We start from the raw sequence: 27652 nt of genomic DNA, 5'->3' as shown, positions 1-27652 counted from the left end.
GCAGGTGTACTGTATCCCTTAGACCTTCAAATCACCGATGAAACACAGAAATTGCATCGATATTGAATACAAAAGGCAAAATGTCGACTTATTTACAAGAGGAGTAACTCTTCTAATAGTTCGTGCTTTGAGGCTTTCCTGGGACAGCAGTATTAGATTCCGATGCACCATTGCAGGTTTACTGTATCCCTTGGACATTCAAATCAACGATGAAACACAGAAATTGCATCCATATTGAATACCAAAGGCAAAATATCGACTTATTTACAAGAGGAGTAACTCTTCTAATAGTTTGTGCTTTGAGCTTTTCCTGGGACAGCAGTATTAGATTCCGATGCACCATTGCAGGTTTACTGTATCCCTTGGACCTTCAAATCACCGATGAAACACAGAAATTGCATCGATATTGAATACAAAAGGCAAAATGTCGACTTATTTACAAGAGGAGTAACTCTTCTAATAGTTCATGCTTTTAGCCTCTCCTGGAACAGCAGTATTAGATTCTGATGCACCATTGTAGGTTTACTATATCCCTTGGACCTTCAAATCAACGATGAAACACAGAAATTGCATCGATATTGAATACAAAAGACAAAATGTCGACTTATTTACAAGTGGAGTAACTCTTCTAATAGTTCGTGTTTTGAGCTTTTCCTGTGACAGCAGTATTAGATTTCGAAGCACTATTGCAGGTTTACTGTATCCCTTGGACCTTCAAATCAACGATGAAACACAGAAATTGCATCGATATAGAAAAAAAGGCAAAATGTCGACTTATTTACAAGAGGAGTAACTCTTCTAATAGTTCGTGCTTTTAGCCCCTCCTGGAACAGCAGTATTACATTCCGATGCACCATTGCAGGTTTACTGTATCCCTTGGACCTTCAAATCAACGATGAAACACAGAAATTGCATCGATATTGAATACAAAAGGCAAAATACCGACTTTTTTATAAGAGGAGTAATTCTTCTAAAAGTTCGTGCTTTGAGCCTTTCCTGGGACAGCAGTATTACATTCCGATGCAACATTGCAGGTTTACTGTATCCCTTGGAACTTCAAATCAACGATGAAACACAGAAATTGCATCGATATTGAATACAAAAGGCAAAATGTCGACTTATTTACAAGAGGAGTAACTCTTCTAATAGTTCGTGCTTTGAGGCTTTCCTGGGACAGCAGTATTAGATTCCGATGCACCATTGCAGGTTTACTGTATCCCTTGGAACTTCAAATCAACGATGAAACACAGAAATTGCATCGATATTGAATACAAAAGGCAAAATGTCGACTTATTTACAAGAGGAGTAACTCTTCTAATAGTTCGTGTTTTGAGCTTTTCCTGTGACAGCAGTATTAGATTCCGATGCACCATTGCAGGTTTACTGTATCCCTTGGACCTTCAAATCAACGATGAAACACAGAAATTGCATCGATATTGAATACAAAAGGCAAAATATCGACTTATTTACAAGAGGAGTAACTCTTCTAATAGTTCGTGCTTTTAGCCCCTCCCGGAACAGCAGTATTAGATTCCGATGCACCATTGCAGGTTTACTGTATCCCTTGGACCTTCAAATCAACGATGAAACACAGAAATTGCATCGATATTGAATACAAAAGGCAAAATGTCGACTTATTTACAAGAGGAGTAACTCTTCTAATAGTTCGTGCTTGTAGCCTCTTCTGGAACAGCAGTATTACATTCCGATGCACCATTGCAGGTTTACTGTATCCCTTGGACCTTCAAACCACCGATGAAACAGAGAAATTGCATAGATATTGAATACAAAAGGGAAAAAGTCCACTTACTTACAAGAGAAGTAACTCTTCTAATAGTTCGTGCTTAAGCCTTTTCTGGGACAGCAGTATTAGATTCCGATGCACCATTGCAGGTTTTACTGCATCCCTTGGACCTTCAAATCAACGATGAAACACAGAAATTGCATCGATATTGAATACAAAAGGCAAAATGTCGACTTATTTACAAGAGGAGTAACTCTTCTAATAGTTCGTGCTTTTAGCCTTTCCTGGGACAGCAGTATTAGATTCCGATGCACCATTGCAGGTTTACTGTATCCCTTGGACCTTCAAATCAACGCTGAAACACAGAAATTGCATTGATATTGAAAAAAAAGGCAAAATGTCGACTTATTTACAGGAGGAGTAACTCTTCTAATAGTTCGTGCTTTCAGCCCCTCCCGGAACAGCAGTATTAGATTCCGATGCACCATTGCAGGTTTACTGTATCCCTTGGTCCTTCAAATCAACGATGAAACACAGAAATTGCATCGATATTGAATACAAAAGGCAAAATGTCGACTTTTTTACAAGAGGAGTAACTCTTCTAATAGTTCGTGCTTTTAGCCTCTCCTGGAACAGCAGTATTACATTCCGAAGCACCATTGCAGGTTTACTGTATCCCTTGGACCTTCAAATCACCGATGAAACACAGAAATTGCATATATATTGAATACAAAAGGCAAAATGTCGACTTAATTACAAGAGGAGTAACTCTTCTAATAGTTCGTGTTTTGAGCTTTTCCTGTGACAGCAGTATTAGATTCCGATGTACCATTGCAGGTTTACTGTATCCCTTGGACCTTCAAATCAACGATGAAACACAGAAATTGCATCGATATTGAATACAAAAGGCAAAGTATCGACTTATTTACAAGAGGAGTAACTCTTCTAATAGTTCGTGGTTTTAGCCCCTCCCGGAACAGCAGTATTAGATTCCGATGCACCATTGCAGGTTTACTGTATCCCTTGGACCTTCAAATCAACGATGAAACACAGAAATTGCATCGATATTGAATACAAAAGGCAAAATGTCGACTTATTTACAAGAGGAGTAACTCTTCTAATAGTTCGTGCTTGTAGCCTCTCCTGGAACAGCAGTATTACATTCCGATGCACCATTGCAGGTTTACTGTATCCCTTGTACCTTCAAACCACCGATGAAACAGAGAAATTGCATCGATATTGAATACAAAAGGGAAAAAGTCCACTTACTTACAAGAGAAGTAACTCTTCTAATAGTTCGTGCTTAAGCCTTTTCTGGGACAGCAGTATTAGATTCCGATGCACCATTGCAGGTTTTACTGCATCCCTTGGACCTTCAAATCAACGCTGAAACACAGAAATTGCATCGATATTGAATACAAAAGGCAAAATATCGACTTATTTATAAGAGGAGTAATTCTTCTGATAGTTCGTGCTTTGAGCCTTTCCTGGGACAGCAGTCTTAGATTCCGATGCACCATTGCAGGTTTACTGTATCCCTTGGACCTTCAAATCAACGATGAAACACAGAAATTGCATCGATATTGAATACAAAAGGCAAAATGTCGACTTAATTACAAGAGGAGTAACTCTTCTAATAGTTCGTGTTTTGAGCTTTTCCTGGGACAGCAGTATTAGATTCCGATGCACCATTGCAGGTTTACTGTATCCCTTGGACCTTCAAATCAAGGATGAAACACAGAAATTGCATCGATATTGAATACAAAAGGCAAAATGTCGACTTATTTACAAGAGGAGTAACTCTTCTAATAGTTCGTGCTTTGAACCTTTCCTGGGACAGCAGTATTAGATTCCGATGCACCATTGCAGGTTTACTGTATCCCTTGGACCTTCAAAAGACGATGAAACACAGAAATTGCATCGATATAGAAAAAAAGGCAAAATGTCGACTTATTTACAAGAGGAGTAACTCTTCTAATAGTTCGTGCTTTTAGCCCCTTTCGGAACAGCAGTATTACATTCCGATGCACCATTACAGGTTTACTGTATCCCTTGGACCTTCAAATCAACGATGAAACACAGAAATTGCATCGATATTGAATACAAAAGGCAAAATACCGACTTTTTTATAAGAGGAGTAATTCTTCTAAAAGTTCGTGCTTTGAGCCTTTCCTGGGACAGCAGTATTACATTCCGATGCAACATTGCAGGTTTACTGTATCCCTTGGAACTTCAAATCAACGATGAAACACAGAAATTGCATCGATATTGAATACAAAAGGCAAAATGTCGACTTATTTACAAGAGGAGTAACTCTTCTAATAGTTCGTGTTTTGAGCTTTTCCTGTGACAGCAGTATTAGATTCCGATGCACCATTGCAGGTTTACTGTATCCCTTGGACCTTCAAATCAACGATGAAACACAGAAATTGCATCGATATTGAATACAAAAGGCAAAATATCGACTTATTTACAAGAGGAGTAACTCTTCTAATAGTTCGTGCTTTTAGCCCCTCCCGGAACAGCAGTATTAGATTCCGATGCACCATTGCAGGTTTACTGTATCCCTTGGACCTTCAAATCAACGATGAAACACAGAAATTGCATCGATATTGAATACAAAAGGCAAAATGTCGACTTATTTACAAGAGGAGTAACTCTTCTAATAGTTCGTGCTTGTAGCCTCTTCTGGAACAGCAGTATTACATTCCGATGCACCATTGCAGGTTTACTGTATCCCTTGGACCTTCAAACCACCGATGAAACAGAGAAATTGCATAGATATTGAATACAAAAGGGAAAAAGTCCACTTACTTACAAGAGAAGTAACTCTTCTAATAGTTCGTGCTTAAGCCTTTTCTGGGACAGCAGTATTAGATTCCGATGCACCATTGCAGGTTTTACTGCATCCCTTGGACCTTCAAATCAACGATGAAACACAGAAATTGCATCGATATTGAATACAAAAGGCAAAATGTCGACTTATTTACAAGAGGAGTAACTCTTCTAATAGTTCGTGCTTTTAGCCTTTCCTGGGACAGCAGTATTAGATTCCGATGCACCATTGCAGGTTTACTGTATCCCTTGGACCTTCAAATCAACGCTGAAACACAGAAATTGCATTGATATTGAAAAAAAAGGCAAAATGTCGACTTATTTACAGGAGGAGTAACTCTTCTAATAGTTCGTGCTTTCAGCCCCTCCCGGAACAGCAGTATTAGATTCCGATGCACCATTGCAGGTTTACTGTATCCCTTGGACCTTCAAATCAACGATGAAACACAGAAATTGCATCGATATTGAATACAAAAGGCAAAATGTCGACTTTTTTACAAGAGGAGTAACTCTTCTAATAGTTCGTGCTTTTAGCCTCTCCTGGAACAGCAGTATTACATTCCGAAGCACCATTGCAGGTTTACTGTATCCCTTGGACCTTCAAATCACCGATGAAACACATAAATTGCATCGATATTGAATACAAAAGGCAAAATGTCGACTTATTTACAAGAGGAGTAACTCTTCTAATAGTTCGTGCTTGTAGCCTCTCCTGGAACAGCAGTATTACATTCCGATGCACCATTGCAGGTTTACTGTATCCCTTGGACCTTCAAACCACCGATGAAACAGAGAAATTGCATAGATATTGAATACAAAAGGGAAAAAGTCCACTTACTTACAAGAGAAGCAACTCTTCTAATAGTTCGTGCTTAAGCCTTTTCTGGGACAGCAGTATTAGATTCCGATGCACCATTGCAGGTTTTACTGCATCCCTTGGACCTTCAAATCAACGATGAAACACAGAAATTGCATCGATATTGAATACAAAAGGCAAAATGTCGACTTATTTACAAGAGGGGTAACTCCTCTAATAGTTCGTGCTTTTAGCCCCTCCCGGAACAGCAGTATTACATTCCGATGCACCATTGCAGGTTTACTGTATCCCTTGGACCTTCAAATCAACGATGAAACACAGAAATTGCATCGATATTGAATACAAAAGGCAAAATACCGACTTTTTTATAAGAGGAGTAATTCTTCTAAAAGTTCGTGCTTTGAGCCTTTCCTGGGACAGCAGTATTACATTCCGATGCAACATTGCAGGTTTACTGTATCCCTTGGAACTTCAAATCAACGATGAAACACAGAAATTGCATCGATATTGAATACAAAATGCAAAATGTCGACTTATTTACAAGAGGAGTAACTCTTCTAATAGTTCGTGTTTTGAGCTTTTCCTGTGACAGCAGTATTAGATTCCGATGCACCATTGCAGGTTTACTGTATCCCTTGGACCTTCAAATCAACGATGAAACACAGAAATTGCATCGATATTGAATACAAAAGGCAAAATATCGACTTATTTACAAGAGGAGTAACTCTTCTAATAGTTCGTGCTTTTAGCCCCTCCCGGAACAGCAGTATTAGATTCCGATGCACCATTGCAGGTTTACTGTATCCCTTGGACCTTCAAATCAACGATGAAACACAGAAATTGCATTGATATTGAATACAAAAGGCAAAATGTCGACTTATTTACAAGAGGAGTAACTCTTCTAATAGTTCGTGCTTGTAGCCTCTTCTGGAACAGCAGTATTACATTCCGATGCACCATTGCAGGTTTACTGTATCCCTTGGACCTTCAAACCACCGATGAAACAGAGAAATTGCATAGATATTGAATACAAAAGGGAAAAAGTCCACTTACTTACAAGAGAAGTAACTCTTCTAATAGTTCGTGCTTAAGCCTTTTCTGGGACAGCAGTATTAGATTCCGATGCACCATTGCAGGTTTTACTGCATCCCTTGGACCTTCAAATCAACGATGAAACACAGAAATTGCATCGATATTGAATACAAAAGGCAAAATGTCGACTTATTTACAAGAGGAGTAACTCTTCTAATAGTTCGTGCTTTTAGCCTTTCCTGGGACAGCAGTATTAGATTCCGATGCACCATTGCAGGTTTACTGTATCCCTTGGACCTTCAAATCAACGCTGAAACACAGAAATTGCATTGATATTGAAAAAAAAGGCAAAATGTCGACTTATTTACAGGAGGAGTAACTCTTCTAATAGTTCGTGCTTTCAGCCCCTCCCGGAACAGCAGTATTAGATTCCGATGCACCATTGCAGGTTTACTGTATCCCTTGGACCTTCAAATCAACGATGAAACACAGAAATTGCATCGATATTGAATACAAAAGGCAAAATGTCGACTTTTTTACAAGAGGAGTAACTCTTCTAATAGTTCGTGCTTTTAGCCTCTCCTGGAACAGCAGTATTACATTCCGAAGCACCATTGCAGGTTTACTGTATCCCTTGGACCTTCAAATCACCGATGAAACACAGAAATTGCATCGATATTGAATACAAAAGGCAAAATGTCGACTTATTTACAAGAGGAGTAACTCTTCTAATAGTTCGTGCTTGTAGCCTCTCCTGGAACAGCAGTATTACATTCCGATGCACCATTGCAGGTTTACTGTATCCCTTGGACCTTCAAACCACCGATGAAACAGAGAAATTGCATAGATATTGAATACAAAAGGGAAAAAGTCCACTTACTTACAAGAGAAGTAACTCTTCTAATAGTTCGTGCTTAAGCCTTTTCTGGGACAGCAGTATTAGATTCCGATGCACCATTGCAGGTTTTACTGCATCCCTTGGACCTTCAAATCAACGATGAAACACAGAAATTGCATCGATATTGAATACAAAAGGCAAAATGTCGACTTATTTACAAGAGGGGTAACTCCTCTAATAGTTCGTGCTTTTAGCCCCTCCCGGAACAGCAGTATTACATTCCGATGCACCATTGCAGGTTTACTGTATCCCTTGGACCTTCAAATCAACGATGAAACACAGAAATTGCATCGATATTGAATACAAAAGGCAAAATACCGACTTTTTTATAAGAGGAGTAATTCTTCTAATAGTTCGTGATTTTAGCCTTTCCTGGGACAGCAGTATTAGATTCCGATGCACCATTGCAGGTTTACTGTATCCCTTGGACCTTCAAATCACCGATGAAACACAGAAATTGCATCGATATTGAATACAAAAGGCAAAATGTCGACTTATTTACAAGAGGAGTAACTCTTCTAATAGTTCGTACTTTGAGGCTTTCCTGGGACAGCAGTATTAGATTCCGATGCACCATTGCAGGTTTACTGTATCCCTTGGACATTCAAATCAACGATGAAACACAGAAATTGCGTCCATATTGAATACCAAAGGCAAAATATCGACTTATTTACAAGAGGAGTAACTCTTCTAATAGTTTGTGCTTTGAGCTTTTCCTGGGACAGCAGTATTAGATTCCGATGCACCATTGCAGGTTTACTGTATCATTTGGACCTTCAAATCAAGGATGAAACACAGAAATTGCATCGATATTGAATACAAAAGGCAAAATGTCGACTTATTTACAAGAGGAGTAACTCTTCTAATAGTTCGTGCTTTTAGCCCCTCCCGGAACAGCAGTATTACATTCCGATGCACCATTGCAGGTTTACTGTATCCCTTGGACCTTCAGATCAACGATGAAACACAGAAATTGCATCGATATTGAATACAAAAGGCAAAATGTCGACTTATTTACAAGAGGAGTAACTCTTTTAATAGTTCGTGATTCTAGCCTCTCCTGGAACAGCAGTATTACATTCCGATGCACCATTGCACGTTTACTGTATCCCGTGGGCCTTCAAATCACCGATGAAACACAGAAATTGCATAGATATTGAATACAAAAGGCAAAATATCGACTTCTTTACAAGAGGAGTAACTTTTCTAATAGTTCGTGTTTTAGCCTTTCCTGGGACAGCAGTATTAGATTCCGATGCACCATTGCAGGTTTACTGTATCCCTTGGACCTTCAAATCAACGCTGAAACACAGAAATTGCATCGATATTGAATACAAAAGGCAAAATGTCGACTTAATTACAAGAGGAGTAACTCTTCTAATAGTTCGTGTTTTGAGCTTTTCCTGGGACAGCAGTATTAGATTCCGATGCACCATTGCAGGTTTACTGTATCCCTTGGACCTTCAAATCAAGGATGAAACACAGAAATTGCATCGATATTGAATACAAAAGGCAAAATGTCGACTTATTTACAAGAGGAGTAACTCTTCTAATAGTTCGTGCTTTGAACCTTTCCTGGGACAGCAGTATTAGATTCCGATGCACCATTGCAGGTTTACTGTATCCCTTGGACCTTCAAAAGACGATGAAACACAGAAATTGCATCGATATTGAAAAAAAAGGCAAAATGTCGACTTATTTACAAGAGGGGTAACTCCTCTAATAGTTCGTGCTTTTAGCCCCTCCCGGAACAGCAGTATTACATTCCGATGCACCATTGCAGGTTTACTGTATCCCTTGGACCTTCAAATCAACGATGAAACACAGAAATTGCATCGATATTGAATACAAAAGGCAAAATACCGACTTTTTTATAAGAGGAGTAATTCTTCTAATAGTTCGTGCTTTGAGCCTTTCCTGGGACAGCAGTATTACATTCCGATGCAACATTCCAGGTTTACTGTATCCCTTAGACCTTCAAATCAACGATGAAACACAGAAATTGCATCGATATTGAATACAAAAGGCAAAATGTCGACTTATTTACAAGAGGAGTAACTCTTCTAATAGTTCGTGCTTTGAGGCTTTCCTGGGACAGCAGTATTAGATTCCGATGCACCATTGCAGGTTTACTATATCCCTTGGACCTTCAAATCAACGATGAAACACAGAAATTGCTTCGATATTGAATACAAAAGGCAAAATGTCGACTTATTTACAAGAGGAGTAACTCTTCTAATAGTTCGTGTTTTGAGCTTTTCCTGTGACAGCAGTATTAGATTCCGATGCACCATTGCAGGTTTACTGTATCCCTTGGACCTTCAAATCAACGATGAAACACAGAAATTGCATCGATATTGAATACAAAAGGCAAAATATCGACTTATTTACAAGAGGAGTAACTCTTCTAATAGTTCGTGCTTTTAGCCCCTCCCGGAACAGCAGTATTAGATTCCGATGCACCATTGCAAGTTTACTGTATCCCTTGGACCTTCAAATCAACGATGAAACACAGAAATTGCATCGATATTGAATACAAAAGGAAAAATGTCGACTTATTTACAAGAGGAGTAACTCTTCTAATAGTTCGTGCTTGTAGCCTCTCCTGGAACAGCAGTATTACATTCCGATGCACCATTGCAGGTTTACTGTATCCCTTGGACCTTCAAACCACCGATGAAACACAGAAATTGCATAGATATTGAATACAAAAGGCAAAAAGTCCACTTACTTACAAGAGGAGTAACTCTTCTAATAGTTCGTGTTTTAGCCTTTTCTGGGACAGCTGTATTAGATTCCGATGCACCATTGCAGGTTTACTGCATCCCTTGGACCTTCAAATCAACGATGAAACACAGAAATTGCATCGATATTGAATACAAAAGGCAAAATGTCGACTTATTTACAAGAGGAGTAACTCTTCTAATAGTTCGTGCTTTTAACCTTTCCTGGGACAGCAGTATTAGATTCCGATGCACCATTGCAGGTTTACTGTATCCCTTGGACCTTCAAATCAACGCCGAAACACAGAAATTGCATTGATATTGAAAAAAAAGGCAAAATGTCGACTTATTTACAGGAGGAGTAACTCTTCTAATAGTTCGTGCTTTCAGCCCCTCCCGGAACAGCAGTATTAGATTCCGATGCACCATTGCAGGTTTACTGTATCCCTTGGACGTTCAAATCAAGGATGAAACACAGAAATAGCAACGATATTGAATACAAAAGGCAAAATGTCGACTTATTTACAAGAGGAGTAACTCTTCCAATAGTTCGTGTTTTGAGCTTTTCCTGGGACAGCAGTATTAGATTCCGATGCACCATTGCAGGTTTACTGTATCCCTTGGACCTTCAAATCAAGGATGAAACACAGAAATTGCATCGATATTGAATACAAAAGGCAAAATGTCGACTTATTTACAAGAGGAGTAACTCTTCTAATAGTTCGTGCTTTGAACCTTTCCTGGGACAGCAGTATTAGATTCCGATGCACCATTGCAGGTTTACTGTATCCCTTGGACCTTCAAAAGACGATGAAACACAGAAATTGCATCGATATTGAAAAAAAAGGCAAAATGTCGACTTATTTACAAGAGGGGTAACTCCTCTAATAGTTCGTGCTTTTAGCCCCTCCCGGAACAGCAGTATTACATTCCGATGCACCATTGCAGGTTTACTGTATCCCTTGGACCTTCAAATCAACGATGAAACACAGAAATTGCATCGATATTGAATACAAAAGGCAAAATACCGACTTTTTTATAAGAGGAGTAATTCTTCTAATAGTTCGTGCTTTGAGCCTTTCCTGGGACAGCAGTATTACATTCCGATGCAACATTGCAGGTTTACTGTATCCCTTAGACCTTCAAATCAACGATGAAACACAGAAATTGCATCGATATTGAATACAAAAGGCAAAATGTCGACTTATTTACAAGAGGAGTAACTCTTCTAATAGTTCGTGCTTTGAGGCTTTCCTGGGACAGCAGTATTAGATTCCGATGCACCATTGCACGTTTACTATATCCCTTGGACCTTCAAATCAACGATGAAACACAGAAATTGCTTCGATATTGAATACAAAAGGCAAAATGTCGACTTATTTACAAGAGGAGTAACTCTTCTAATAGTTCGTGTTTTGAGCTTTTCCTGTGACAGCAGTATTAGATTCCGATGCACCATTGCAGGTTTACTGTATCCCTTGTACCTTCAAATCAACGATGAAACACAGAAATTGCATCGATATTGAACACAAAAGGCAAAATATCGACTTATTTACAAGAGGAGTAACTCTTCTAATAGTTCGTGCTTTTAGCCCCTCCCGGAACAGCAGTATTAGATTCCGATGCACCATTGCAGGTTTACTGTATCCCTTGGACCTTCAAATCAACGATGAAACACAGAAATTGCATCGATATTGAATACAAAAGGCAAAATGTCGACTTATTTACTAGAGGAGTAACTCTTCTAATAGTTCGTGCTTGTAGCCTCTCCTGGAACAGCAGTATTACATTCCGATGCACCATTGCAGGTTTACTGTATCCCTTGGACCTTCAAACCACCGATGAAACACAGAAATTGCATAGATATTGAATACAAAAGGCAAAAAGTCCACTTACTTACAAGAGGAGTAACTCTTCTAATAGTTCGTGTTTTAGCCTTTTCTGGGACAGCTGTATTAGATTCCGATGCACCATTGCAGGTTTACTGCATCCCTTGGACCTTCAAATCAACGATGAAACACAGAAATTGCATCGATATTGAATACAAAAGGCAAAATGTCGACTTATTTACAAGAGGAGTAACTCTTCTAATAGTTCGTGCTTTTAACCTTTCCTGGGACAGCAGTATTAGATTCCGATGCACCATTGCAGGTTTACTGTATCCCTTGTACCTTCAAATCAACGCCGAAACACAGAAATTGCATTGACATTGAAAAAAAAGGCAAAATGTCGACTTATTTACAGGAGGAGTAACTCTTCTAATAGTTCGTGCTTTCAGCCCCTCCCGGAACAGCAGTATTAGATTCCGATGCACCATTGCAGGTTTACTGTATCCCTTGGACGTTCAAATCAAGGATGAAACACAGAAATAGCAACGATATTGAATACAAAAGGCAAAATGTCGACTTATTTACAAGAGGAGTAACTCTTCTAATAGTTCGTGATTCTAGCCTCTCCTGGAACAGCAGTATTACATTCCGATGCACCATTGCACGTTTACTGTATCCCGTGGGCCTTCAAATCACCGATGAAACACAGAAATTGCATAGATATTGAATACAAAAGGCAAAATGTCGACTTCTTTACAAGAGGAGTAACTTTTCTAATAGTTCGTGTTTTAGCCTTTCCTGGGACAGCAGTATTAGATTCCGATGCACCATTGCAGGTTTACTGTATCCCTTGGACCTTCAAATCAACGCTGAAACACAGAAATTGCATCGATATTGAATACAAAAGGCAAAATATCGACTTATTTATAAGAGGAGTAATTCTTCTAATAGTTCGTGCTTTGAGCCTTTCCTGGGACAGCAGTATTGACTTCCAATGCACCATTGCAGGTTTACTGTATCCCTTGGACCTTCAAATCAACGATGAAACACAGAAATTGCATCGATATTGAATACAAAAGGCAAAATGTCGACTTAATTACAAGAGGAGTAACTCTTCTAATAGTTCGTGTTTTGAGCTTTTCCTGGAACAGCAGTATTAGATTCCGATGCACCATTGCAGGTTTACTGTATCCCTTGGACCTTCAAATCAAGGATGAAACACAGAAATTGCATCGATATTGAATACAAAAGGCAAAATGTCGACTTATTTACAAGAGGAGTAACTCTTCTAATAGTTCGTGCTTTGAACCTTTCGTGGGACAGCAGTATTAGATTCCGATGCACCATTGCAGGTTTACTGTATCCCTTGGACCTTCAAAAGACGATGAAACACAGAAATTGCATCGATATTGAAAAAAAAGGCAAAATGTCGACTTATTTACAAGAGGGGTAACTCTTCTAATAGTTCGTGCTTTTAGCCCCTCCCGGAACAGCAGTATTACATTCCGATGCACCATTGCAGGTTTACTGTATCCCTTGGACCTTCAAATCAACGATGAAACACAGAAATTGCATCGATATTGAATACAAAAGGCAAAATACCGACTTTTTTATAAGAGGAGTAATTCTTCTAATAGTTCGTGCTTTGAGCCTTTCCTGGGACAGCAGTATTAGATTCCGATGCACCATTGCAGGTTTACTATATCCCTTGGACCTTCAAATCAACGATGAAACACAGAAATTGCATCGATATTGAATACAAAAGGCAAAATGTCGACTTATTTACAAGAGGAGTAACTCTTCTAATTGTTCGTGCTTTGAGGCTTTCCTGGGACAGCAGTATTAGATTCCGATGCACCATTGCAGGTTTACTATATCCCTTGGACCTTCAAATCAACGATGAAACACAGAAATTGCATCGATATTGAATACAAAAGGCAAAATGTCGACTTATTTACAAGAGGAGTAACTCTTCTAATAGTTCGTGTTTTGAGCTTTTCCTGTGACAGCAGTATTAGATTCCGATGCACCATTGCAGGTTTACTGTATCCCTTGGACCTTCAAATCAACGATGAAACACAGAAATTGCATCGATATTGAATACAAAAGGCAAAATATCGACTTATTTACAAGAGGAGTAACTCTTCTAATAGTTCGTGCTTTTAGCCCCTCCCGGAACAGCAGTATTAGATTCCGATGCACCATTGCAGGTTTACTGTATCCCTTGGACCTTCAAATCAACGATGAAACACAGAAATTGCATCGATATTGAATACAAAAGGCAAAATGTCGACTTATTTACAAGAGGAGTAACTCTTCTAATAGTTCGTGCTTGTAGCCTCTCCTGGAACAGCAGTATTACATTCCGATGCACCATTGCAGGTTTACTGTATCCCTTGGACCTTCAAACCACCGATGAAACACAGAAATTGCATAGATATTGAATACAAAAGGCAAAAAGTCCACTTACTTACAAGAGGAGTAACTCTTCTAATAGTTCGTGTTTTAGCCTTTTCTGGGACAGCAGTATTAGATTCCGATGCACCATTGCAGGTTTACTGCATCCCTTGGACCTTCAAATCAACGATGAAACACAGAAATTGCATCGATATTGAATACAAAAGGCAAAATGTCGACTTATTTACAAGAGGAGTAACTCTTATAATAGTTCGTGCTTTTAGCCTTTCCTGGGACAGCAGTTTTAGATTCCGATGCACCATTGCAGGTTTACTGTATCCCTTGGACCTTCAAATCAACGCTGAAACACAGAAATTGCATTGATATTGAAAAAAAGGCAAAATGTCGACTTATTTACAGGAGGAGTAACTCTTCTAATAGTTCGTGATTTCAGCCCCTCCCAGAACAGCAGTATTAGATTCCGATGCACCATTGCAGGTTTACTGTATCCCTTGGACCTTCAAATCAACGATGAAACACAGAAATTGCATCGATATTGAATACAAAAGGCAAAATGTCGACTTTTTTACAAGAGGAGTAACTCTTCTAATAGTTCGTGCTTTTAGCCTCTCCTGGAACAGCAGTATTACATTCCGATGCACCATTGCAGGTTTACTGTATCCCTTGGACCTTCAAATCACCGATGAAACACAGAAATTGCATAGATATTGAATACAAAAGGCAAAATGTCGACTTATTTACAAGAGGAGTGACTCTTCTAATAGTTCGTGCTTTTAGCCTTTCCTGGGACAGCAGTATTAGATTCCGATGCACCATTGCAGGTTTACTGTATCCCTTGGACCTTCAAATCAACGATGAAACACAGAAATTGCATCGATATTGAATACAAAAGTCAAAATATCGACTTATTTACAAGAGGGGTAACCCTTCTAATAGTTCGTGTTTGAGCTTTTCCTGGGACAGCAGTATTAGATTCCGATGCACCATTGCAGGTTTACTGTATCCCTTGGACGTTCAAATCAAGGATGAAACACAGAAATAGCAACGATATTGAATACAAAAGGCAAAATGTCGACTTATTTACAAGAGGAGTAACTCTTCTAATAGTTCGTGCTTTGAGCTTCTCCTGGGACAGCAGTATTAGATTCCGATGCACCATTGCAGGTTTACTGTATCCCTTGGACCTTCAAATCACCGATGAAACACAGAAATTGCATCGATATTGAATACAAAAGGCAAATTATCGACTTATTTATAAGAGGAGTAATTCTTCTAATAGTTCGCGTTTTGAGCCTTTCCTGGGACAGCAGTATTAGATTACGATGCACCATTGCAGGTGTACTGTATCCCTCAGACCTTCAAATCACCGATGAAACACAGAAATTGCATCGATATTGAATACAAAAGGCAAAATGTCGACTTATTTACAAGAGGAGTAACTCTTCTAATAGTTCGTGCTTTGAGGCTTTCCTGGGACAGCAGTATTAGATTCCGATGCACCATTGCAGGTTTACTGTATCCCTTGGACATTCAAATCAACGATGAAACACAGAAATTGCATCCATATTGAATACCAAAGGCAAAATATCGACTTATTTATAAGAGGAGTAATTCTTCTAATAGTTCGTGCTTTGAGCCTTTCCTGGGACAGCACTATTAGATTCCGATGCACCATTGCAGGTTTACTGTATCCCTTGGACCTTCAAATCAACGATGAAACACAGAAATTGCATCGATATTGAATACAAAAGGCAAAATGTCGACTTATTTACAAGAGGAGTAACTCTTCTAATAGTTCGTGCTTTGAACCTTTCCTGGGACAGCAGTATCAGATTCCGATGCACCATTGCAGGTTTACTGTATCCCTTGGACCTTCAAAAGACGATGAAACACAGAAATTGCATCGATATTGAAAAAAAAGGCAAAATGTCGACTTATTTACAAGAGGGGTAACTCTTCTAATAGTTCGTGCTTTTAGCCCCTCCCGGAACAGCAGTATTACATTCCGATGCACCATTGCAGGTTTACTGTATCCCTTGGACCTTCAAATCAACGATGAAACACAGAAATTGCATCGATATTGATACAAAAGGAAAAATACCGACTTTTTTATAAGAGGAGTAATTCTTCTAATAGTTCATGCTTTGAGCCTTTCCTGGGACAGCAGTATTACATTCCGATGCAACATTGCAGGTTTACTGTATCCCTTAGACCTTCAAATCAACGATGAAACACAGAAATTGCATCGATATTGAATACAAAAGGCAAAATGTCGACTTATTTACAAGAGGAGTAACTCTTCTAATAGTTCGTGCTTTGAGGCTTTCCTGGGACAGCAGTATTAGATTCCGATGCACCATTGCAGGATTACTATATCCCTTGGACCTTCAAATCAACGATTAAACACAGAAATTGCATCGATATTGAATACAAAAGGCAAAATGTCGACTTATTTACAAGAGGAGTAACTCTTCTAATAGTTCGTGTTTTGAGCTTTTCCTGTGACAGCAGTATTAGATTCCGATGCACCATTGCAGGTTTACTGTATCCCTTGGACCTTCAAATCAACGATGAAACACAGAAATTGCATCGATATTGAATACAAAAGGCAAAATATCGACTTATTTACAAGAGGAGTAACTCTTCTAATAGTTCGTGCTTTGAGGCTTTCCTGGGACAGCAGTATTAGATTCCGATGCACCATTGCAGGTTTACTGTATCCCTTGGACCTTCAAATCAACGATGAAACACAGAAATTGCATCGATATTGAATACAAAAGGCAAAATGTCGACTTATTTACAAGAGGAGTAACTCTTCTAATAGTTCGTGCTTGTAGCCTCTCCTGGAACAGCAGTATTACATTCCGATGCACCTTTGCAGGTTTACTGTATCCCTTGGACCTTCAAACCACCGATGAAACACAGAAATTGCATAGATATTGAATACAAAAGGCAAAAAGTCCACTTACTTACAAGAGGAGTAACTCTTCTAATAGTTCGTGTTTTAGCCTTTTCTGGGACAGCAGTATTAGATTCCGATGCACCATTGCAGGTTTACTGCATCCCTTGGACCTTCAAATCAACGATGAAACACAGAAATTGCATCGATATTGAATACAAAAGGCAAAATGTCGACTTATTTACAAGAGGAGTAACTCTTCTAATAGTTCGTGCTTTTAGCCTCTCCTGGGACAGCAGTATTAGATTCCGATGCACCATTGCAGGTTTACTGTATCCCTTGGACCTTCAAATCAACGCTGAAACACAGAAATTGCATTGATATTGAAAAAAAAGGCAAAATGTCGACTTATTTACAGGAGGAGTAACTCTTCTAATAGTTCGTGCTTTCAGCCCCTCCCGGAACAGCAGTATTAGATTTCGATGCACCATTGCAGGTTTACTGTATCCCTTGGACCTTCAAATCAACGATGAAACACAGAAATTGCATCGATATTGAATACAAAAGGCAAAATGTCGACTTTTTTACAAGAGGAGTAACTCTTCTAATAGTTCGTGCTTTTAGCCTCTCCTGGAACAGCAGTATTACATTCCGATGCACCATTGCAGGTTTACTGTATCCCTTGGACCTTCAAATCACCGATGAAACACAGAAATTGCATAGATATTGAATACAAAAGGCAAAATGTCGACTTATTTACAAGAGGAGTGACTCTTCTAATAGTTCGTGCTTTTAGCCTTTCCTGGGACAGCAGTATTAGATTCCGATGCACCATTGCAGGTTTACTGTATCCCTTGGACCTTCAATTCAACGATGAAACACAGAAATTGCATCGATATTGAATACAAAAGGCAAAATATCGACTTATTTACAAGAGGAGTAACCCTTCTAATAGTTCGTGTTTGAGCTTTTCCTGGGACAGCAGTATTAGATTCCGATGCACCATTGCAGGTTTACTGTATCCCTTGGACGTTCAAATCAAGGATGAAACACAGAAATAGCAACGATATTGAATAAAAAAGGCAAAATGTCGACTTATTTACAAGAGGAGTAACTCTTCTAATAGTTCGTGCTTTGAGCTTTTCCTGGGACAGCAGTATTAGATTCCGATGCACCATTGCAGGTTTACTGTATCCCTTGGACCTTCAAATCACCGATGAAACACAGAAATTGCATCGATATTGAATACAAAAGGCAAAATATCGACTTATTTATAAGAGGAGTACTTCTTCTAATAGTTCGCGTTTTGAGCCTTTCCTGGGACAGCAGTATTCGATTCCGATGCACCATTGCAGGTGTACTGTATCCCTTAGACTTTCAAATCACCGATGAAACACAGAAATTGCATCGATATTGAACACAAAAGGCAAAATGTCGACTTATTTACAAGAGGAGTAACTCTTCTAATAGTTCGTGCTTTTAGCCTCTCCTGGATTAGCAGTATTACATTCCGATGCACCATTGCAGGTTTACTGTATCCCTTGGACCTTCAAATCAACGATGAAACACAGAAATTGCATAGATATTGAATACAAAATGCAAAATATCGACTTATTTACAAGAGGAGTAACTCTTCTAATAGTTCGTGCTTTTAGCCCCTCCCGGAACAGCAGTATTAGATTCCGATGCACCATTGCAGGTTTACTGTATCCCTTGGACCTTCAAATCAACGATGAAACACAGAAATTGCATCGATATTGAATACAAAAGGCAAAATGTCGACTTATTTACAAGAGGAGTAACTCTTCTAATAGTTCGTGCTTTTAGGACCTCCCGGAACAGCAGTATTACATTCCGATCCACCATTGCAGGTTTGCTGTATCCCTTGGACCTTCAAATCAACGATGAAACACAGAAATTGCATCGATATTGAATACAAAAGGCAAAATTTCGACTTATTTACAAGAGGAGTAACTCTTCTAATAGTTCGTGCTTTGAACCTTTCCTGGGACAGCAGTATTAGATTCCGAAGAACCATTGCAGGTTTACTGCACCCCTTGGACGTTCAAAAGACGATGAAACACAGAAATTGCATCGATATTGAAAAAAAAGGCAAAATGTCGACTTATTTACAAGAGGGGTAACTCTTCTAATAGTTCGTGCTTTTAGCCCCTCCCGGAACAGCAGTATTACATTCCGATGCACCATTGCAGGTTTACTGTATCCCTTGGACCTTCAAATCAACGATGAAACACAGAAATTGCATCGATATTGAATACAAAAGGCAAAATACCGACTTTTTTATAAGAGGAGTAATTCTTCTAATAGTTCGTGCTTTGAGCCTTTCCTGGGACAGCAGTATTACATTCCGATGCAACATTGCAGGTTTACTGTATCCCTTGGACCTTCAAATCAACGATGAAACACAGAAATTGCATCGATATTGCATACGAAAGGCAAAATGTCGTTTTATTTACAAGAGGAATAACTCTTCTAATAGTTCGTGTTTTGAGCTTTTCCTGTGACAGCAGTATTAGATTCCGATGCACCATTGCAGGTTTACTGTATCCCTTGGACCTTCAAATCAACGATGAAACACAGAAATTGCATCGATATTGAATACAAAAGGCAAAATGTCGACTTATTTACAAGAGGAGTAACTCTTCTAATAGTTCGTGCTTTTAGCCCCTCCCGGAACAGCAGTATTAGATTCCGATGCACCATTGCAGGTTTACTGTATCCCTTGGACCTTCAAATCAACGATGAAACACAGAAATTGCATCGATATTGAATACAAAAGGCAAAATGTCGACTTATTTACAAGAGGAGTAACTCTTCTAATAGTTCGTGCTTGTAGGCTCTCCTGGAACAGCAGTATTACATTCCGATGCACCATTGCAGGTTTACTGTATCCCTTGGACCTTCAAACCACCGATGAAACACAGAAATTGCATAGATATTGAATACAAAAGGCAAAAAGTCCACTTACTTACAAGAGGAGTAACTCTTCTAATAGTTCGTGTTTTAGCATTTTCTGGGACAGCAGTATTAGATTCCGATGCACCATTGCAGGTTTACTGCATCCCTTGGACCTTCAAATCAACGATGAAACACAGAAATTGCATCGATATTGAATACAAAAGGCAAAATGTCGACTTATTTACAAGAGGAGTAACTCTTCTAATAGTTCGTGCTTTTAGCCTCTCCTGGATTAGCAGTATTACATTCCGATGCACCATTGCAGGTTTACTGTATCCCTTGGACCTTCAAATCAACGCTGAAACACAGAAATTGCATTGATATTGAAAAAAAAGGCAAAATGTCGACTTATTTACAGGAGGAGTAACTCTTCTAATAGTTCGTGCTTTCAGCCCCTCCGGGAACAGCAGTATTAGATTCCGATGCACCATTGCAGGTTTACTGTATCCCTTGGACCTTCAAATCAACGATGAAACACAGAAATTGCATCGATATTGAATACAAAAGGCAAAATGTCGACTTTTTTACAAGAGGAGTAACTCTTCTAATAGTTCGTGCTTTTAGCCTCTCCTGGAACAGCAGTATTACATTCCGATGCACCATTGTAGGTTTACTGTATCCCTTGGACCTTCAAATCACCGATGAAACACAGAAATTGCATAGATATTGAATACAAAAGGCAAAATGTCGACTTATTTACAAGAGGAGTGACTCTTCTAATAGTTCGTGCTTTTAGCCTTTCCTGGGACAGCAGTATTAGATTCCGATGCACCATTGCAGGTTTACTGTATCCCTTGGACCTTCAAATCAACGATGAAACACAGAAATTGCATCGATATTGAATACAAAAGGCAAAATATCGACTTATTTACAAGAGGAGTAACCCTTCTAATAGTTCGTGTTTGAGCTTTTCCTGGGACAGCAGTATTAGATTCCGATGCACCATTGCAGGTTTACTGTATCCCTTGGACGTTCAAATCAAGGATGAAACACAGAAATAGCAACGATATTGAATACAAAAGGCAAAATGTCGACTTATTTACAAGAGGAGTAACTCTTCTAATAGTTCGTGCTTTGAGCTTTTCCTGGGACAGCAGTATTAGATTCCGATGCACCATTGCAGGTTTACTGTATCCCTTGGACCTTCAAATCACCGATGAAACACAGAAATTGCATCGATATTGAATACAAAAGGCAAAATATCGACTTATTTATAAGAGGAGTAATTCTTCTAATAGTTCGCGTTTTGAGCCTTTCCTGGGACAGCAGTATTCGATTCCGATGCACCATTGCAGGTGTACTGTATCCCTTAGACTTTCAAATCACCGATGAAACACAGAAATTGCATCGATATTGAATACAAAAGGCAAAATGTCGACTTATTTACAAGAGGAGTAACTCTTCTAATAGTTCGTGCTTTTAGCCTCTCCTGGATTAGCAGTATTACATTCCGATGCACCATTGCAGGTTTACTGTATCCCTTGGACCTTCAAATCAACGATGAAACACAGAAATTGCATAGATATTGAATACAAAAGGCAAAATATCGACTTATTTACAAGAGGAGTAACTCTTCTAATAGTTCGTGCTTTTAGCCCCTCCCGGAACAGCAGTATTAGATTCCGATGCACCATTGCAGGTTTACTGTATCCCTTGGACCTTCAAATCAACGATGAAACACAGAAATTGCATCGATATTGAATACAAAAGGCAAAATGTCGACTTATTTACAAGAGGAGTAACTCTTCTAATAGTTCGTGCTTTTAGGACCTCCCGGAACAGCAGTATTACATTCCGATGCACCATTGCAGGTTTACTGTATCCCTTGGACCTTCAAATCAACGATGAAACACAGAAATTGCATCGATATTGAATACAAAAGGCAAAATTTCGACTTATTTACAAGAGGGGTAACTCTTCTAATAGTTCGTGCTTTTAGCCCCTCCCGGAACAGCAGTATTACATTCCGATGCACCATTGCAGGTTTACTGTATCCCTTGGACCTTCAAATCAACGATGAAACACAGAAATTGCATCGATATTGAATACAAAAGGCAAAATACCGACTTTTTTATAAGAGGAGTAATTCTTCTAATAGTTCGTGCTTTGAGCCTTTCCTGGGACAGCAGTATTACATTCCGATGCAACATTGCAGGTTTACTGTATCCCTTGGACCTTCAAATCAACGATGAAACACAGAAATTGCATCGATATTGCATACGAAAGGCAAAATGTCGTTTTATTTACAAGAGGAGTAACTCTTCTAATAGTTCGTGTTTTGAGCTTTTCCTGTGACAGCAGTATTAGATTCCGATGCACCATTGCAGGTTTACTGTATCCCTTGGACCTTCAAATCAACGATGAAACACAGAAATTGCATCGATATTGAATACAAAAGGCAAAATGTCGACTTATTTACAAGAGGAGTAACTCTTCTAATAGTTCGTGCTTTTAGCCCCTCCCGGAACAGCAGTATTAGATTCCGATGCACCATTGCAGGTTTACTGTATCCCTTGGACCTTCAAATCAACGATGAAACACAGAAATTGCATCGATATTGAATACAAAAGGCAAAATGTCGACTTATTTACAAGAGGAGTAACTCTTCTAATAGTTCGTGCTTGTAGGCTCTCCTGGAACAGCAGTATTACATTCCGATGCACCATTGCAGGTTTACTGTATCCCTTGGACCTTCAAACCACCGATGAAACACAGAAATTGCATAGTTATTGAATACAAAAGGCAAAAAGTCCACTTACTTACAAGAGGAGTAACTCTTCTAATAGTTCGTGTTTTAGCCTTTTCTGGGACAGCAGTATTAGATTCCGATGCACCATTGCAGGTTTACTGCATCCCTTGGACCTCCAAATCAACGATGAAACACAGAAATTGCATCGATATTGAATACAAAAGGCAAAATGTCGACTTATTTACAAGAGGAGTAACTCTTCTAATAGTTCGTGCTTTTAGCCTTTCCTGGGACAGCAGTATTAGATTCCGATGCACCATTGCAGGTTTACTGTATCCCTTGGACCTTCAAATCAACGCTGAAACACAGAAATTGCATTGATATTGAAAAAAAAGGCAAAATGTCGACTTATTTACAGGAGGAGTAACTCTTCTAATAGTTCGTGCTTTCAGCCCCTATCGGAACAGCAGTATTAGATTCCGATGCACCATTGCAGGTTTACTGTATCCCTTGGACCTTCAAATCAACGATGAAACACAGAAATTGCATCGATATTGAATACAAAAGGCAAAATGTCGACTTTTTTACAAGAGGAGTAACTCTTCTAATAGTTCGTGCTTTTAGCCTCTCCTGGAACAGCAGTATTACATTCCGATGCACCATTGCAGGTTTACTGTATCCCTTGGACCTTCAAATCACCGATGAAACACAGAAATTGCATAGATATTGAATACAAAAGGCAAAATGTCGACTTATTTACAAGAGGAGTGACTCTTCTAATAGTTCGTGCTTTTAGCCTTTCCTGGGACAGCAGTATTAGATTCCGATGCACCATTGCAGGTTTACTGTATCCCTTGGACCTTCAAATCAACGATGAAACACAGAAATTGCATCGATATTGAATACAAAAGGCAAAATATCGACTTATTTACAAGAGGAGTAACCCTTCTAATAGTTCGTGTTTGAGCTTTTCCTGGGACAGCAGTATTAGATTCCGATGCACCATTGCAGGTTTACTGTATCCCTTGGACGTTCAAATCAAGGATGAAACACAGAAATAGCAACGATATTGAATACAAAAGGCAAAATGTCGACTTATTTACAAGAGGAGTAACTCTTCTAATAGTTCGTGCTTTGAGCTTTTCCTGGGACAGCAGTATTAGATTCGGATGCACCATTGCAGGTTTACTGTATCCCTTGGACCTTCAAATCACCGATGAAACACAGAAATTGCATCGATATTGAATACAAAAGGCAAAATATCGACTTATTTATAAGAGGAGTAATTCTTCTAATAGTTCGCGGTTTGAGCCTTTCCTGGGACAGCAGTATTAGATTCCGATGCACCATTGCAGGTTTACTGTATCCCTTGGACCTTCAAATCAAGGATGAAACACAGAAATTGCATCGATATTGAATACAAAAGGCAAAATGTCGACTTATTTACAAGAGGAGTAACTCTTCTAATAGTTCGTGCTTTTAGCCCCTCCCGGAACAGCAGTATTACATTCCGATGCACCATTGCAGGTTTACTGTATCCCTTGGACCTTCAGATCAACGATGAAACACAGAAATTGCATCGATATTGAATACAAAAGGCAAAATGTCGACTTATTTACAAGAGGAGTAACTCTTTTAATAGTTCGTGATTCTAGCCTCTCCTGGAACAGCAGTATTACATTCCGATGCACCATTGCACGTTTACTGTATCCCGTGGGCCATCAAATCACCGATGAAACACAGAAATTGCATAGATATTGAATACAAAAGGCAAAATGTCGACTTCTTTACAAGAGGAGTAACTTTTCTAATAGTTCGTGTTTTAGCCTTTCCTGGGACAGCAGTATTAGATTCCGATGCACCATTGCAGGTTTACTGTATCCCTTGGACCTTCAAATCAACGCTGAAACACAGAAATTGCATCGATATTGAATACAAAAGGCAAAATATCGACTTATTTATAAGAGGAGTAATTCTTCTAATAGTTCGTGCTTTGAGCCTTTCCTGGGACAGCAGTATTAGATTCCGATGCACCATTGCTGGTTTACTGTATCCCTTGGACCTTCAAATCAACGATGAAAGACAGAAATTGCATCGATATTGAATACAAAAGGCAAAATGTCGACTTAATTACAAGAGGAGTAACTCTTCTAATAGTTCGTGTTTTGAGCTTTTCCTGGGACAGCAGTATTAGATTCCGATGCACAATTGCAGGTTTACTGTATCCCTTGGACCTTCAAATCAAGGATGAAACACAGAAATTGCATCGATATTGAATACAAAAGGCAAAATGTCGACTTATTTACAAGAGGAGTAACTCTTCTAATAGTTCGTGCTTTGAACCTTTCCTGGGACAGCAGTATTAGATTCCGATGCACCATTGCAGGTTTACTGTATCCCTTGGACCTTCAAAAGACGATGAAACACAGAAATTGCATCGATATTGAAAAAAAAAGGCAAAATGTCGACTTATTTACAAGAGGGGTAACTCTTCTAATAGTTCGTGCTTTTAGCCCCTCCCGGAACAGCAGTATTACATTCCGATGCACCATTGCAGGTTTACTGTATCCCTTGGACCTTCAAATCAACGATGAAACACAGAAATTGCATCGATATTGAATACAAAAGGCAAAATACCGACTTTTTTATAAGAGGAGTATTTCTTCTAATAGTTCGTGCTTTGAGCCTTTCCTGGGACAGCAGTATTACATTCCGATGCAACATTGCAGGTTTACTGTATCCCTTAGACCTTCAAATCAACGATGAAACACAGAAATTGCATCGATATTGAATACAAAAGGCAAAATGTCGACTTATTTACAAGAGGAGTAACTCTTCTAATAGTTCGTGCTTTGAGGCTTTCCTGGGACAGCAGTATTAGATTCCGATGCACCATTGCAGGTTTACTATATCCCTTGGACCTTCAAATCAACGATGAAACACAGAAATTGCATCGATATTGAATACAAAAGGCAAAATGTCGACTTATTTACAAGAGGAGTAACTCTTCTAATAGTTCGTGTTTTGAGCTTTTCCTGTGACAGCAGTATTAGATTCCGATGCACCATTGCAGGTTTACTGTATCCCTTGGACCTTCAAATCAATGATGAAACACAGAAATTGCATCGATATTGAATACAAAAGGCAAAATATCGACTTATTTACAAGAGGAGTAACTCTTCTAATAGTTCGTGCTTTTAGCCCCTCCCGGAACAGCAGTATTAGATTCCGATGCACCATTGCAGGTTTACTGTATCCCTTGGACCGTCAAATCAACGATGAAACACAGAAATTGCATCGATATTGAATACAAAAGGCAAAATGTCGACTTATTTACAAGAGGAGTAACTCTTCTAATAGTTCGTGCTTGTAGCCTCTCCTGGAACAGCAGTATTACATTCCGATGCACCATTGCAGGTTTACTGTATCCCTTGGACCTTCAAACCACCGATGAAACACAGAAATTGCATAGATATTGAATACAAAAGGCAAAATGTCGACTTATTTACAAGAGGAGTAACTCTTCTAATAGTTCGTGCTTTTAGCCTTTCCTGGGACAGCAGTATTAGATTCCGATGCACCATTGCAGGTTTACTGTATCCCTTGGACCTTCAAATCAACGCTGAAACACAGAAATTGCATTGATATTGAAAAAGAAGGCAAAATGTCGACTTATTTACAGGAGGAGTAACTCTTCTAATAGTTCGTGGTTTAAGCCCCTCCCAGAACAGCAGTATTAGATTCCGATGCACCATTGCAGGTTTACTGTATCCCTTGGACCTTCAAATCAACGATGAAACACAGAAATTGCATCGATATTGAATACAAAAGGCAAAATGTCGACTTTTTTACAAGAGGAGTAACTCTTCTAATAGTTCGTGCTTTTAGCCTCTCCTGGAACAGCAGTATTACATTCCGATGCACCATTGCAGGTTTACTGTATCCCTTGGACCTTCAAATCACCGATGAAACACAGAAATTGCATAGATATTGAATACAAAAGGCAAAATGTCGACTTATTTACAAGAGGAGTGACTCTTCTAATAGTTCGTGCTTTTAGCCTTTACTGGGACAGCAGTATTAGATTCCGATGCACCATTGCAGGTTTACTGTATCCCTTGGACCTTCGAATCAACGATGAAACACAGAAATTGCATCGATATTGAATACAAAAGGCAAAATATCGACTTATTTATAAGAGGAGTAATTCTTCTAATAGTTCGCGTTTTGAGCCTTTCCTGGGACAGCAGTATTCGATTCCGATGCACCATTGCAGGTGTACTGTATCCCTTAGACTTTCAAATCACCGATGAAACACAGAAATTGCATCGATATTGAACACAAAAGGCAAAATGTCGACTTATTTACAAGAGGAGTAACTCTTCTAATAGTTCGTGCTTTTAGCCTCTCCTGGATTAGCAGTATTACATTCCGATGCACCATTGCAGGTTTACTGTATCCCTTGGACCTTCAAATCAACGATGAAACACAGAAATTGCATAGATATTGAATACAAAATGCAAAATATCGACTTATTTACAAGAGGAGTAACTCTTCTAATAGTTCGTGCTTTTAGCCCCTCCCGGAACAGCAGTATTAGATTCCGATGCACCATTGCAGGTTTACTGTATCCCTTGGACCTTCAAATCAACGATGAAACACAGAAATTGCATCGATATTGAATACAAAAGGCAAAATGTCGACTTATTTACAAGAGGAGTAACTCTTCTAATAGTTCGTGCTTTTAGGACCTCCCGGAACAGCAGTATTACATTCCGATGCACCATTG

Source organism: Schistocerca cancellata, chromosome 1 (genome assembly GCF_023864275.1).
Source record: "Schistocerca cancellata isolate TAMUIC-IGC-003103 chromosome 1, iqSchCanc2.1, whole genome shotgun sequence".
Classification (NCBI taxonomy): domain Eukaryota; kingdom Metazoa; phylum Arthropoda; class Insecta; order Orthoptera; family Acrididae; genus Schistocerca; species Schistocerca cancellata.
Note: the sequence above shows the minus strand (reverse complement) of the source record.